The following is a 16,084-nucleotide window of genomic DNA, read 5'->3' as shown; positions in this document are numbered from 1 at the left end:
CCACTGGATCCTCCTGTTCAGTCTCCTTCGCTGGTTCTTTTTTATATCCCCCTGAATGCTAAAAGTTGGAGTGTCCCAGGGCTCTCACATGCAATATTTTACTTCTTTCTCTGCCTGGGTTTGAACAAACAGCCCTAACATTTACTAGCTGTTTAATCAGAAGAAAGTTACTTAATTTCCCTAACACTCAATTTCCTCATCTATAAATTGAGGATAATAAAATTAGCTACCTCCAGTGGTTATAGGGACTAAATGAAATGTATATGTAAAGTGCTTAGAACAGTGCCCAACACCGTATGCATTAACTACTTGTCCTTATTCATTTTTGTTTCATTCAGTCACCAAAACCATTTATTATAATGATATGTTTAATCGTTTGCCTTAGTTTTGTTAAATTTTTTCTTAATTTAATTTAATTAATTTATTTTTTATACAAGTTCTTATTAGTTATCTATTTTATACATATTAGTGTATATATATCAATCCCAATCTCCCAATTCATCCCACAACCACCAGTATCCCTGCCACATTCCCCCTTGGTGTCCATACCTTTGTTCTCTATATCTCTCTCTCTATTTCTGCCTTGCAAACTGGTTCATCTGTACCATTTATCTCGGTTGCACATATATGCATTAATATATGATATTTGTTTTTCTCTTTCTAACTGACTTCACTCTTTATGACAGTCTCTAGATCCATCCACGTCTCTAAAAATGACCAAATTTCATTCATTTTTATGGCTAAGTAATATTCCATTGTGTATATATATATATATATATATATATATATATATCTCACATCTGTTTTAACCATTCATCTGTCGATGGGCATTTAGGTTGCATGCATGACCTGGCTATTGTAAATAGCGCTGCAATGAACACTGGAGTGCATGTGTCTTTTTGAATTATGGTTTTCTCTGGGTATATGCCCAGTAGTGGGATTGTTGGGTCATATAGTAATTCTATTTTTAGTTTTTTAAGGAACCTCCATACTGTTCTCCATAGTGGCTGTATTAATTTACATTCCCACCAACAGTGCAAGAGTGTTCCTTTTCTCCACACCCTCTCCAGCATTTGTTGTTAGATTTTCTGATGATGCCCATTCTAACTGGTGTGAGCTGATACCTCACTGTAGTTTTGATTTGCATTTCTCTAATAATTAGTGATGTTGAGCAGCTTTTCATGTGCCTCTTGGCCATCTGTATGTCTTCTTTGGAGAAATGTCTATTTAGGTCTTCTGCCCATTTTTGGATTGGGTTGTTTGTTTTTTTAATATCGAGCTCCATGAGCTGTTTATATATTTTGGAGATTAATCCTTTGTCTGTTGATTGGTTTGCAAATATTTTCTCCCATTCTGAGGGTTGTCTTCTCATCTTGTTTGTAGTTTCTTTTGCTTTGCAAAAGCTTTTAAGTTTCATTAGGTCCCATTTGTTTATTTTTTTTTATTTCCATTACTCTAGGAGATGGATCAAAAAAGATCTTGCTGTGATTTATGTCAAAGAGTGTTCTTCCTATGTTTTCCTCTAAGAGTTTTATAGTGTCTGGTCTGACATTTAGGTCTCTAATCCATTTTGAGCTTATTTTTGTGTATGGTGTTAGGGAGTGTTCTAATTTCATTCTTTTACCTGAAGCTGTCCAGTTTTCCCAGCACCACTTATTGAAGACACTGTCTTTTCTCCATTGTATATCTTTGCCTCCTTTGTCATAGATTAGTTAACCATAGGTGTGTGAGTTTATCTCTGGGCTTTCTATCCTGTTCCATTGATCTCTATTTCTGTTTTTGTGTCAGTACCACACTGTCTTGATTACTGTAGCTTTGTAGTATAGTCTGAAGTCAGGGAGTCTGATTCCTCCCACTCCGTTTTTTTCCCTCAAGAGTGCTTTGGCTATTCGGGGTCTTTTGTGTATCCATACAAATTTTAAGATTTTTTTGTTCTAGTTTTGTAAAAAATGCCACTGGTTATTTGATAGTGATTGCATTGAATCTGTAAATTGCTTTGGGTAGTATAGTCATTTTCACAATATTGATTCTTCCAATCCAAGAACATGGTATATCTCTCCATCAGTTTGTGTCATCTTTGATTTCGTTCATCAGTGTCTTATAGTTTTCTGAGCACAGGTCTTTTGTCTCCTTAGGTAGGTTTATTCCTACGTATTTTATTCTTTTTGTTGCAATGGTGAATGGGATTGTTTCCTTAATTTCTCTTTCTGAAGTTTCGTTGTTAGTGTATAGGAATGCAAGAGATTCCTGCGCATTAATTTTGTATCCTGCAACTTTACCAAATTCATTGATTAGCTCTAGTAGTTTTCTGGTGGCATCTTTAGGATTTGCTATGTATGGTATCACGTCATCTACAAAGAGTGACAGTTTTACTTCTTCTTTTCCAATTTGTATTCCTTTTATTTCTTTTTCTTCTCTGATTTCTGTGGCTATGACTTCCAAAACTGTGTTGAATAATAGTGGTGAGAGTGGACATCCTTGTCGTGTTCCTGATCTTAGAGGAAATGCTTTCAGTTTTTCACCATTGAGAATGATGTTTCTTGTGGGTTTGTCATATATGGCCTTTATTATTTTGGGGTAGGTTCCCTCTATGCCCACTTTCTGGAGAGTTTTTATCATAAATGGGTGTTGAATTTTGTCAAAAGCTTTTTCTGCATCTACTGAGATGATCATATGGTTTTTATTCTTCAATTCGTTGATGTGGTGTATCACATTGATTGATTTGCATATATTGAAGAATTCTTGCATCCCTGGAATAAATCCCACTTGATCGTGGTGTATGATCCTTTTAATGTGCAGTTGGATTCTGTTTGCTATTATTTTGTTGAGGATTTGTGCATCTATATTCATCAGTGATATTGGTCTGTAATTTTCTTTTTTTGTAGTATCTTTATTTGGTTTTGGTATCAGGGTGATGGTGGCCTCGTAGAATGAGTTTGGAAGTATTCCCTCCTCTGCTGTATTTTGGAAGAGTTTGAAAAGGACAGGTGTTAGCTCTTCTCTAAATGTTTGATAGAATTCACCTGTGAAGCCATCTGGTCCTGGACTTTTGTTTGTTAGAAGATTTTTAATCACAGTTTCAATTTCATTACTTGTGATTGGTCTGTTTATATTTTCTATTTCTTCCTGGTTCAGTCTTGGAAGGTTATACCTTTCTAAGAATTTGTCCATTTCTTCCAGGTTGTCTATTTTATTGGCTTAGAGTTGCTTGTAGTAGTCTCTTGTGATCCTTTGTATTACTGTGGTGTGTGTTGTAACTTCTCCTTTTTCATTTCTAATTTTATTGATTTGAGTCCTCTCCCTCTTTTTCTTGATGAGTCTGGCCAAAGATTTATCAATTTTGTTTATCTTCTCAAAGAACCAGCTTTTAGTTTTATTGATCTTTGCTATTGTTTTGTTTCTATTTCATTTATTTCTGCTCTGATCTTTATGATTTCCTTCTACTAACTTAGGATTTTGTTTGTCTTTCTTTCTCTAGTTCCTGTAGGTGTAAGGTTAGATTGTTTATTTTAGATTTTTCTTGTTTCTTGAGGTATGGTTCTATTGCTATAAACTTCCCTCTTAGTACTGCTTTTGTTTCATCCCATAGGTTTTGGATCGTCGTGTTTCCTTTGTCATTTGTCTCTGGGTATTTTTTGGTTTCCTCTTTGATTTCTTCAGTGATCTCTTGGTTATTTAGTAACATATTGTTTAGCCTCCATGTTTTTGTGTTTTTTACGGGTTTTTTTTTCCCTGTAATTGATTTCTAATCTCATAGCGTTGTAGTCAGAAAAGATGCTTGATGTGATTTCAATTTTCTTAAAGTTACTGAGGCTTGATTTGATCTATCCAGGAGAAAATTCTGTGTGCACTTGAGAAGAAAGTGTAATCTGCTGTTTTCGGATGCAGTATCCTATAAATATCCATGAACTCTATCTGGTCTATTGTGTCATTTAAAGCTTGTGTTTCCTTATTAATTTTCGGTCTGGATGATCTGTCCATTGGTGTAAGTGAAGTGTTAAAGTCCCCCACTATTATTGTGTTACTGTCGATTTCCTCTTTTATAGCTGTTAGTAGTTGCCTTATGTATTGAGGTGCTCCTATGTTGGGTGCACATATATTTATAATTGTTATATCTTCTTCTTGTATTCATCCCTTGATCATTATGTAGTGTCCTTCCTTGTCTCCTGTAACATTCTTTATTTTAAAGTCTATTTTATTGATATGTATATTGCTACTCCTCTTTCCTTTGATTTCCATTTGCATGGAATATCATTTTCCACCCCCTCACTTTCAGTCTGTATGTGTCCCTAGGTCTGAAGTGGGTCTCTTGTAGACAGCATATATATGGGTCTTATTTTGGTATCCATTCAGAGAGCCTGTGTCTTTGGGTTGGAGCATTTAATCCATTCACGTTTAAGGTAATTATCGATATGTATGTTCCTATTACCATTTTCTTAATTGTTATGGGTTTGTTTTTGTGGGTCTTTTTCTTCTCTTGTGTTTCCCACCTAGAGAAGTTCCTTTAGCATTTCTTGTAGAGCTGGTTTTGTGGTGCTGAATTCTCTTAGCTTTTGCTTGTCTGTAAAGCTTTTGATTTCTCTGTCGAATCTGAATGAGATCCTTGCTGGGTAGAGTAATCTTGGTTGTAGGTTCTTCCCTTTCATCACTTTAAATATATTGTGCCACTCCCTTCTGGCCTGTAGAGTTTCTGGCTAGAAATCAGCTGTTAACCTTATGGGAGTTCCCTTGTATGTTATTTTTCATTTTTCCCCTGTTGCTTTCAATAATTTTTCTTTGTCTTTCTTTTCTATCAGTTTAATTACTATGTGTTTTGGCATGTTTCTCCTTGGATTTGCCCTGCCTGGGACTCTCTGTGCTTCCTGGACTTGGATGGCTATTTCCTTTTCCGTGCTAGGGAAGTTTTCAACTAAATCTCTTCCATTATTTTCTCAGGTCTTTTCTCTCTCTCTTCTCCTTCTGGGACCCCTATAATGTGAATGTTGTTGCGTTTAATGTTGTCCCAGAGGTCTCTTAGGCTGTCTTCTTTCTTTTCATTCCTTTTTCTTTATTCTGTTACGTGGCAGTGAATTCCACCATTCTGTCTTCCAGTTCACTTATCTGTTCTTTTGCCTCAGTTTTTCTGTTATTGATTCCTTCTAGTGTATTTTTCATTTCAGTTATTGTATTGTTCATCTCTGTTTGTCTGTTCTTTAATTCTTCTAGGTGTTTGTTCTTTAATTCTTCTAGGTCTTTGTTAAACATTTCTTGCATCTTCCCTTTCTTTACCTCCATTCTTTTTCTGAGGTCTTGGATCATCTTCACTATCATTATTCTGAATTCTTTTTTGGAAGGTTTCCTATCTCCACTTCATTTAGTTGTTTTTCTGGGGTTTTATCTTATTCCTTCATCTGGTACATAGTCCTCTGCCTTTTCATTTTGTCTGTCTTTCTGTAAATGTGGTTTTTGTTCCACAGGCTGCAGGATTGTAGTTCTTCTTCCTTCTGCTGTCTGCCCTCTGGTGGATGAGGCAATCTAAGAGGCTTGTGCAAGCTTCCTGATGGGAGGGACTGGTGGTGTGTAGAGCTGGGTGTGGGCAGAGCTCAGTAAAACTTTAATCCACTTGTCTGCTAATGGGTGGGGCTCGTTCCCTCCCTGTTGGTTATTTGGCCTGATGTGACCCAGCACTAAAGCCTACCTGGCTCTTTGGTCAGGCTAATGGCAGACTCTGGGAGGGCTCATGCCAAGGAGTACTTCCCAGAACTTCTGCTGCCAATGTCCTTGACCCCACGGTGAGCCACAGTCACTCCCCACCTCTGCGGGAGACCCTCCAACACTAGCAGGTAGGTCTCATTCAGTCTGCCATGGGGTCACTGCGCCTTCCCCTGGGTCCTCATGCACACACTACTTTGTGTGTGCCCTCGAAGAGTGGAGTGTCTGTTTCCCCCATTCCTTTCGAAGTCCTGCAATCAAATCCCACTACCCTTCTAAGTCTGATTCTCTAGGAATTCCTCCTCCCATTGTCGATCCCCAGGTTGGGAAGCCTGACGTGGAGTCAGAACCTTCACTCCCATGGGTGGACTTCTGTGGTATAAGTGTTCTCCAGTCTGTGAGTCCCCCACCCAGCAGTTATGGGATTTGATTATATTGTGATTGTGCCCCTCTTACTGTCTTGTTGTGGCTTCTCCTTTGTCTTTGGATGTGGGGTATCTTTTTTTGGTGAGTTCCAGTGCCTTCCTGTCAATGATTGTTCAGCAGTTAGTTGTGATTCTGGTGCTCTCACAAGAGGGAGTGAGCACATGTCCTTCTACTCCGCCATCTCTACTTTGCCAGACTTTCCTAAATCTCAGAGTGAAGAAAGTCCAGCCCAGCCACACTGTTGTCCAGACTGCCTTTGGACTTGTCTGTAACATCAGCCCTTCCCTCAGTCTCCAGCCTGACCACCAGCCCACCCACCCTGCATCTCTGGACTGACCAGACCCCCAGGCTCATGAGCCAAGGTTTAAAATAAATATCTCTCTCTCTCTCTCTCTCTCTCTCTCTCTCTCTCTCACACACACACACACACACACACACACACCCTCCTGGTTCTGTTTCTCTGAAGCACCCTGTCTAACACAGGACTCTTAGAGGCACTAAGAGAGATCTACAAGGAAAAAAAACTACTTGTCCTTATTCTTATCATCATGTTCTTTATCACTCATTTCCTACATGATTTTATCTAGTCTCAGTGGCTTTAAATTCCATCTTTACACTATAAACTCTAAGTTTATCTCTAGCCTGAACTTCTGCCCTAAACTCCAGGATCACCTATTCACCTGTTGGTTCAACATCTGCATTTGAATTTCTAATGTGCATTACAAATTTAACATGTCAAACTTTCATTTTCATCTGGTTTCCTTCATTTCAGTATATGGTAATGCCATTATTCCAGTTGTTCAGGCTTTCTTTACCACTGAACTTCTGATCCATCAGGAAATCCTTTTATTTCTACCTTCCAAATGTTTCCAGACTCTAACCACTTTTTTTAAAATTAATTTATTTATTTTGGCTGTGTTGGGCTTCGTTGCTGTGCACAGGCTTTCTCTAATTGCAGCGAGAGGGGGCTACTCTTCATTGCGGTGCACGGGTTTCTCATTGTGGTGGCTTCTCTTGTTGCAGAGCATGGGCTCTAGGCCCATGGGCTTCAGTAGTTGTGGCACGTGGGCTCAGTAGTTGTGGCTCGCAGGCTCAGTAGTGTAGCACACGGGCTTTGTTGCTCCGAGGCCTGTGGGATATTCCCGGACCAGGGCTCGAACATATGTCCCCTGCATTGACAGGTGGATTCTTAACCACTGCACCACCAGGGAAGTCCCCAGACTCTAACCACTTCTCACCAACCCCACTGCTACCACCGTACTCCAGACATCATCATCTTTTGCCTAAATTACTGTGTTATGCTCTTCCCACCCGTATTTTCTCTTCTCGATACTACAGCCACAGTGAACCTGCTAAAATAAAAGTGAGATCAAGTCACTGCTCTGCTTAGTCGCCTATAGCCTGGCGTGATCTCCCTGACCTCAACTCTTACTACACTTTTCCTTCTCGTTTCACACCAACCACACTGGCATCTTTGCTGCTCCTCACATATTCCAACAGCTTCTGCATCAGAGCCTTTGCATTTGCTATTTCTTATGCCTGAAACATCCAATCTCCATATGCTTACTCTCCCTCACTTCCTTTAGGTCTCATTTCAAATGTTATCTTATCAGTGAGACCTGTCTTATTCTAGATAAAATCTAGAACATCTCTCATGCCCCATCTCCCAGCACTCCTTATCCCTTCTCCCCAACTTTATTTTTCATTGTATTTATTCACCATGTGACATATTGCATATTTGTTATCTGTCTCCCCAAACTAGAATGTAATGGCAAGGACTTTGTCTATTTTACTCACCACTACTTATTTTTAGATTCCCCAATATCTAAAATAGTTCCTAACATAGTTAGGAGATAGTTCTAACTAGTACTCAATAAATATTTGATGAATGAATGAATGAAATAGACCTGAGTATGTGGAATAAGGATGATGATGAAAGGGTCAAAGAAAAACTTCAGCTTTGTCAAATGTTTGGCCTATGACTTGCCTTAGAAATAATTTCTGCCTAAAGATGATTGTTTTTGCTCTTAGGTAGTACTCTGTGTTGAGGGAGGGAGACAGTATAACAAATAAAAAAAGGAAGAGAAAACTATTTGTTCTTCACCACCTCCTTCCTGTGCTTCATGGGTCATTCCATTTGCTATAAAATAAATCCTCATCTATCTGATAAGTTGAGAATTAGAAAGCAAAAATCTCCTTCAAAAGTAGTAATAGATATAACTAATTCGTTGCACTTAACTTTTACTTCTGAACTTACACAAGTCTCTGACAAGCTTAGATATCTTGTTTCTAACATCCGACAGATTATAAGGGCTTATTATGTGTGTGACCCTTTAATGGACGTGTCAGTTCAGAGCGTACATACCCCTGCCATGAGACAGGGTAGGGGAAGTCTTAACCTGAGGAAGGGAGTTTCTGATGGAAATTACAGATCACATAGAGGAGACAGTTCTAACCAGGAATTTGCAAAAACTCAGTGGAAACATATATCTGGGACTTTACAAACTTCTTTCTCATGGACAAGTCCTAACTTTGATATGTGATAGACTGCAGGAGAAACAGAATATGCATTTGCCCTCATCTAAGTTTTAAAAAATGTGTTGGGTTGAATGAGAGATCTGGAGTACCACAGTGGACACTTTAGGGCCACTGAGAAAAAAAAGGTATCTCTTTTCCCCTTTTTCCGGAGTATTTTTTAGAAGAATTTTTCAAACCCTATTTGAGAATATAAACTGTTTTAAATCAAGTAAAAGTAAATAGTGTGAAGCTGGTGCCAGGACCTGACTAACCAAGTACTTAGACTGAACGCTTTCAGGCCTCATAGCACCTGGATAACACTTGAATCAAATGCTAGAGGGTGGAGTAGCAAACAGGAGTACCCCAAGCCTTGTGATCTCGGTTCAGGGCACAGAAGAGCTGAGAACAGTTTGGCAACAAGAATAAAAATGCACTGAGTTTTTTTCTTTGAAGTCTAGAATAGGAAATGAATATACCTAGGATCATGGTTAAATGTATGAACTAACTGTTGGGTTTTTTTTTTCTAACTTAAAAAATATATAATTTGTAAACATCTATTACATAAACCACATGTTTAAAGGCTCTTGAAAGTATGCAGAAACTCTGAGAGTTTCCTGTTTCTTCTCATCTGGTAACCTAGAAGTCAAAGACATTATTCAAAATCACAGTTTAACAATTATTCCTTGAAAACTATCTTTTAGCACAATTATGTTTAGCAGTGAAAAGAGCCGACCCCTTTTAAAGCATTAGAAGATTAATAGTTACCTTTATGCTTTATGCTATGTTACTTTTTCTCTTACATTTGAATTATTAGCTTTAATGAGAAAATTGAGCTCTTTCAAAGGGTGTCCAAAACATGGTAACATATTTCACAAAACATCTAGAAGTTCTCATATAAAATATACCCAGAAAGACAAGCTCTTCTAATAGTAGAATTAAGGCTAAGATTTTGTGATGCAAAATTACATGCAAATATAATCTGTTTCTGAGGGTTAGGAGACCGGGAGCTTAGATCAGCTGGGTGGCTCTGGTTCAAGGTCTCCCCTAAGGTTACAGTTAAGACGTCAGCTGGGCCTGCAGTCATCTGAAGGCATGACTAGGACTGGAGGAAGTGCTTCCAGGAATTTTCTTCACATAGCTGTTAGCTAGGGGCCTTAGTTTCTTGCCATATGGACCTTTCCTTAGGGTATGACAGCTGACTACTCCCAGAATAAGCAATCCAAGGGAGAAACAACCAAGATGGAAACTGCAGGGCCTTTTTATGACCTAGCCTCCAAAACCACACTCCATCACTGCCGCTTTATCCTCCTGAAGCAAGCCTCTAAATCCAGTCCACACCCAAGGTAAAGGCAACAGATTCCAACTCTTGAAGGGAGGAGTACCAAGCATCTGTGGACATATTTTTAAAACCACCAGGTAATCTAACATTTTATAAGTACTTGAGGCATCAGTAAATTACATGTGAACATATTTAGGGCTGAGGAATATTTTATCTGTGAGCTTTGAGCTTTTTACTCTCCTCTGAGCAATGACCAGGAGGATCAGGTAGATAAAATCAAATAATGTTCAAAGCATTATCACAGTCTATTGTCTGTGCCCACATTCCCTCTAACACTAGCTGTATTACTTGCCTCTCTCCCAAACCCACCCAGGACCTACTCCAGTTCTTGCAGAAGATATTTATTTCCTTTCTTATGAGCATAGGAAATGTCATACTCCCACAGCAGGGCTGCTTTCCACACATAGCAGAACACTTCTGATATGGCACTTTGTCAAAAGGTGTGAACAGTTAAAATAAATTCATACTCTAAAATTCTATAAAGTCGCCCTTGTTTTCACACAGACTTAGCTCTAGTGAACTTTGATAGATTCCTGTGGCATGAGTCTCCCTTTCAGAAGTCATGCTGCTTTTCCCCTAGTAAGAAGGCTTTATTTATGTGTTCAGTGAGCCACAGAGACTTTCTGCCCTGCAAAATCTAGATCTGCTTGATATATTTAAAGATACAAGGATCTCTCAAATAACAGACAAGTTATGATGGTGAGGTTTTTATATCAGTTCCAAAACCAAAACACCTTATTTGATCCATAATATTGCTCCTACAGAACTTCACCGATGCATCAGAAAATGTGTTCCAAGTTAAAACTTATTACTGTGGGAATTGATTACTTCCTGTAGTACTCACATTAGTTCTCTAGCCAGAAAATCCGGGACACCCCTACTTTGTCCTGGTCCCATGCAGTGGTGTCAGTAGCAGGGAAGGTAAGAGCTGTCTCTGTGGCTTGGAGTCCTGTAGCAGTAGCAGTGACAGAGGACAAATGTGCACTTCTGATGTCTCAGTCTGTTTATATCTAAAGGCTCTTCTAATAAATATTATACATTCAAGGACTGACTTTATGTCTAAATCATGGAGATCATCTACTTCCTAGAAAGGTAACACTGCACTCACTTGCATCAGCCGTGTACTAATAATTAGCTTATTGATCTTTAGTTGAATTTCCCTTAAATATTGACATTAACAGACCATTGACAGTTGACAGCCAGTTATGCTTATGATTAATATCTGGCATTTATAGGTAACACTTATTTATCCATCCACAGGGAATATCACCCTCATTTTATTGAAAGATTTCCAAAGTATAGTTTAAAATATTTTTGTTTTAAAGTAGAATGAATCATGAACATATTTTTCCTTATAATAGGCACTGTCTTAAGAATTGTGTTCTAAGGCTATGCTGATCATATTGGATAGCACAGATACTGAGCTTTTCATAATCACAGAAATTCTACTGGACAGTGCTGTACTAAGGAATCAATGTGCTATCCCATGAACTATTTTTACAGCAGGACGATATGGAAAATAATATAAAGGAGTACTGGTACGAAATTCTAAAAGCTTAGGTAAATGTTATAAACCTGTCTTACGTGTTATATAACAAAGAATAATGAATATTGCAGAAAGTTGAAACAACCCAATTATGGAATATTTATGAATTTTCTTTGACCAAAAACCCATTTTTAAGAAAAAAATTCAGTACATTATTAAGAGCAAGCAAGTTTGTGTATGTGTGTGTGTGTGTGTGTGTATGTTTAAACCTAACAAAAATGTGCAACTTCAGGCTGAACTTCCTTGAGTTTCTTTTCTTCTATAAAAATATGGTATTGCCTTAGAAAATCGTTTTATTGAGGTATAATTTATATTCAATAAAATGCACCCACTTTAAAGTGTTAAGTTAGATAAATGCATACACCAGTGTACTACCACCCCAGTCAAGATATAGAACTTTCCTTCACCTCAAAGAGTGTCCTTTACCACCTTGCAGTCAATACCTTCCAGCCCACCCTGATCCCATGCAACCACTGATCTAATTTGTCTTTATAAATTGGTTTTACCTTCTCAATGTTCATATAAATGGAATCATATAGTATGTATTCTTTTTGAATCTGACTTCATTGTTGTTGTTGTTGCATCCTTTTTTGTTGTTGTTATTTAGTATCACTGTATGAATACACAGTACCACAGTTTGTTGAACTGTTTCTCTGTTGATGGGTATTTGGGTTGTTTTCAGATTTTGGTTATTATGAACAAAACTCCTATGGGAGCTTGTATATAAGTCTTGTTTTGAACATATGTCTTGTTGTGAACATGTTTTTATTTTTCTTGAGTAAATACCTGGAGTAGGATTGTTTGGTCATATGATACGAATGTCTTGGGACTTCCCTGGTGGTCCAGTGGTTAAGAATCTGCCTTCCAATGTGGGGGACGTGGGTTCGATCCCTGGTTGGGGAACTAAGATCTCACATGCCGCAGGGCAACGAAACATGTGTGCTACAACTAAAGAGAAGCCTGTGTGCTGTGACGAAGAGCCCACGCACCACAACTGAGACCCAACTAAGCCAAAAGTAAATAAATTTTTAAAAAAAGAATATCTTAACTTTGTAAGACATTTCCTGTTTTCCAAAGTGGTTGTACAGGGGCCATGATGTATGGAAGAGCTAGTTGTTCCACATAGTCACCTACAGTTGGTGTGGTCTGGTACTGCCTTTTGAAGGACTCTGTTACTAGGTAATAGTACTCAGTCTTAGTTGTGACTTCCCTGCAGAATCAATTTCCTCCAGATAATCACTCTCAAGGAAGCCTTTCCTGTAATGAGACAGCCATCTCCAAATTAGAAACTGTTAGTTTATATATATTCATAACTTAAAAATGACCCCGATAGTAATCTTATCTTGGTTGCCGCCTATTTTATTTCTGATTGTAGAAGTGGGAAAGAAATCCCTTTCATCTTTGGAACAGCAAGGAAAAAAGAAAGAAGAATCCCCCAGGCCGTGGGCGAAGGGGGATGAGTAGAGGATTCTCCTCTACAGCAACATTAATAGAAATCTAATGTGAGCCACATATGTAATTTTGTGACATACTATTTAGTAGTAAAAAGAAACAAATGAAATTAATTTATAAATTTTTAACCTGATACAGCTAAAATATTATAATTTAAACACATAATCAATATAATAATTATTGAGATATTTACATTCTTTTTTTCATACTAAGACTTAAAAATTTGATGTGTACGTTACACTTTATCACAATACCGATGCTAAATTTTCAACAGTTGAAGTGAAAAAATGTAGCCTTACCAAAACAATATTTATGTTTAGTGAAGAAAAATTCTACACTGCTTCAGTTTTTTTACATTTAAATTTAATTAAAATTAAATTTAAAATTCACTTTCTCAGTTGCACTAGTCATATTTCAAGTGCTCAATAGAGCCGTACATACGTGTTGCTACAATATTGGACCACGTAGTTCTAGACAGCTGTCTGTGGGACAGGAAGAGGAAGATGGAGGTGAGACATATTCGTTATTGCAACTCAGGTCACTGTAGAAATACCAGTACTATTTGTGTGAAATTTGAAAAAAAATATATTTTTTAGCTGTATGATTTTGAACAGATAACTTAATCTCTCTAAGCTTCACTATCACCATCTGTCTGTAAAACAGGAAAGTAATCATACCCCTCAGATCAAAGTGAAGATTGAGAATGCATGCAAAGCACATTGTAGAATGACTGGCAGCTTTTTGAAAATGAGTAAGTGGTAGCTTTTAAAAATCCAAATGATTCTTTGGATGGAGACTGTCTGTACTTTCTTTTTTATTTTTAAAAGCATAGAGAGTTTAAAAAAACCTGTTTGAAAATGGCATTCATTGATTCCCTAAGTATTGCCTCTTAGGCCAGCTGCTCACTGGAACACAAAGACAGAAAGAACATGGTCCCACCTTCAAGGACCCCAGAGTGCCCAATGTTAGAAACAACACAGTGGTGGGCTAATGTCCAAATGAGAAAAAGTAAAACCAAAGAGAATAATATATTTATCCAACAACCCCAAAGAAAAGAAGCTCTACAGATAAAAGTGAGTTTATGAATTGAAAATCTTACAGTTTGTATAGTTCTCTACTTTCTTTAAAATCAGTACCCACAGGCTTCCCTGGTGGCACAGTGGTTGAGAATCCGCCTGCCGATGCAGGGGACATGGGTTCGTGCCCCGGTCTGGGAAGATCCCACATGCCGCAGAGCGGCTGGGCCCGTGAGCCATGGCCGCTGAGCCTGCGTGTCCGGAGCCTGTGCTCCACAATGGGAGAGGCCACAACAGTGAGGCCCGCGTACCGCAAAAAAAAAAAAAAAAAAAATCAGTACCCACAATTACAATAATTAAGATTTAAGAAATTAGATTGACATGGATTAAATGCTTAATGATCAGTAGTAGCCTTTATTTCTGCCACATGGAAGACACTGCTTTGTTTTCCCTTCCTTCGATTGTTATTTCCCGAGCTGTGCTTGTTTTTTAGTTTAGTAGTTTGTATTTATCTGGCAAAGAAAAAAAGATGGAGTCAGTGCAATTAATTCAAAAGTCTGACATACAGAATCTTTTAAAGTTATTACTGTTAAGTATAAAACTTAAAGAACTAAACATGAGTAAAATAAGTAAAATTACATTTATAATACAGTACAGCATTTCTTCTTAATATAACAATAAATATCCTTTGGACAGGTAAGATCTCATTTTTTAAATCTAGAAGTTGATGCAATATTAAAGGAACTTCTTAATTTCTTAAAATTTTTGTTTTTAAAAGTTATTTCTACCATGTAATAATCTAATAAACCAAAAAGTCAAGATTAAAATTATGGGCTTTTATTCTTTAAGACTTATAGATATTGTCATTGAATTATTTGCAAGCTCTTGATCTGTGCTAAACTGAGTCCTGAAATAAGTCATATATATGTGAGATTTACATACACATAATTTATGCTCATTGTAAATAAGGGGCCAAGTAACTTTCACGTTATTTCAGTTGTAATAATACGAAGTCTTTATTAGTAGCAAACTTTTTTCACCATATAAAAAAATCATCTGGGGCTTCCCTGGTGGCGCAGTGGTTGAGAGTCCGCCTGCCGATGCAGGGGACGCGGGTTCGTGCCCCGGTCTGGGAGGATCCCGCATGCCGCGGAGCGGCTGGGCCCGTGAGCCATGGCCGCTGGGCCTGCGCGTCCGGAGCCTGTGCTCCGCGGGGGGAGAGGCCACAGCAGTGAGAGGCCCGCATAACGCAAAAAAAAAAAAAAAAAAAAAATCATCTACCTTTTCCCATATATTAATGATCACAATTTAAATATTTGGGAGCCACTTTTTAAATTTCTGAAGTCAAGATTTAAATATGTTATGTATATCATCATTTTTGCCCTTCTTTGCCTTTGTAGATCTCTCTTTATGAGACCACAATACTTGAAATTTCATGTTATAGAATATATCAATCCAAGGATGAAATCACTGTAGAATATTGGGTTAGCTTTTTAAAGGAACTTCTCTCTCTAAATGCTATAATACATTGAGAAATAGCTGGGCTTGGGACTCTCCCTAGGTGGGTGTAGAAATCAGCATATCACCGAGTGCCATCCCTTCACTGTCCACCACTATAGAGCACTGTTAAGAGCATACTTAATAGTGTATGCTCTTAATAACACTATTAAGAAGTAACAAAAGAACAGCACAGACTAAGGAGAGTATGTGAAGGCCAGGGGATTATGGTGTGTGAACATTTGTTATTTTTTGGCCACATTGTTTTTCTCTGGTGCATTATCTCTGGCCCATGGTGTGCATCTGGGTGGGGCCCTGTTAATAAACTCAGTGCTCAAATGCTAAACTGACTTTGGTGGCAGAGTGACAGAAAGGTGGAAAAGAGGGTGGGCACCTCAATTCCATCATCAGAGCCCTGATAAGATGGGCATGTGCTTCGTGCTGAAGCCACCCCTGTTCCACCAAACTTCCCTTCAATTGTGTGAATTCAGCCTTAAACACATGTGTGTGCATATGCACACACACACACATGCACAGTCTCTCTCTCTCTCTCACACACACACACAGCATTAGCTATATTGGGAGAGGCAACTGAGAGAA

This window comes from Mesoplodon bidens (assembly GCF_964165515.1).
Source record: "Mesoplodon bidens genome assembly, chromosome: 3".
In the NCBI taxonomy this organism is placed as follows: Eukaryota; Metazoa; Chordata; class Mammalia; order Artiodactyla; family Ziphiidae; genus Mesoplodon; species Mesoplodon bidens.
This window is presented reverse-complemented; position numbering follows the sequence as displayed.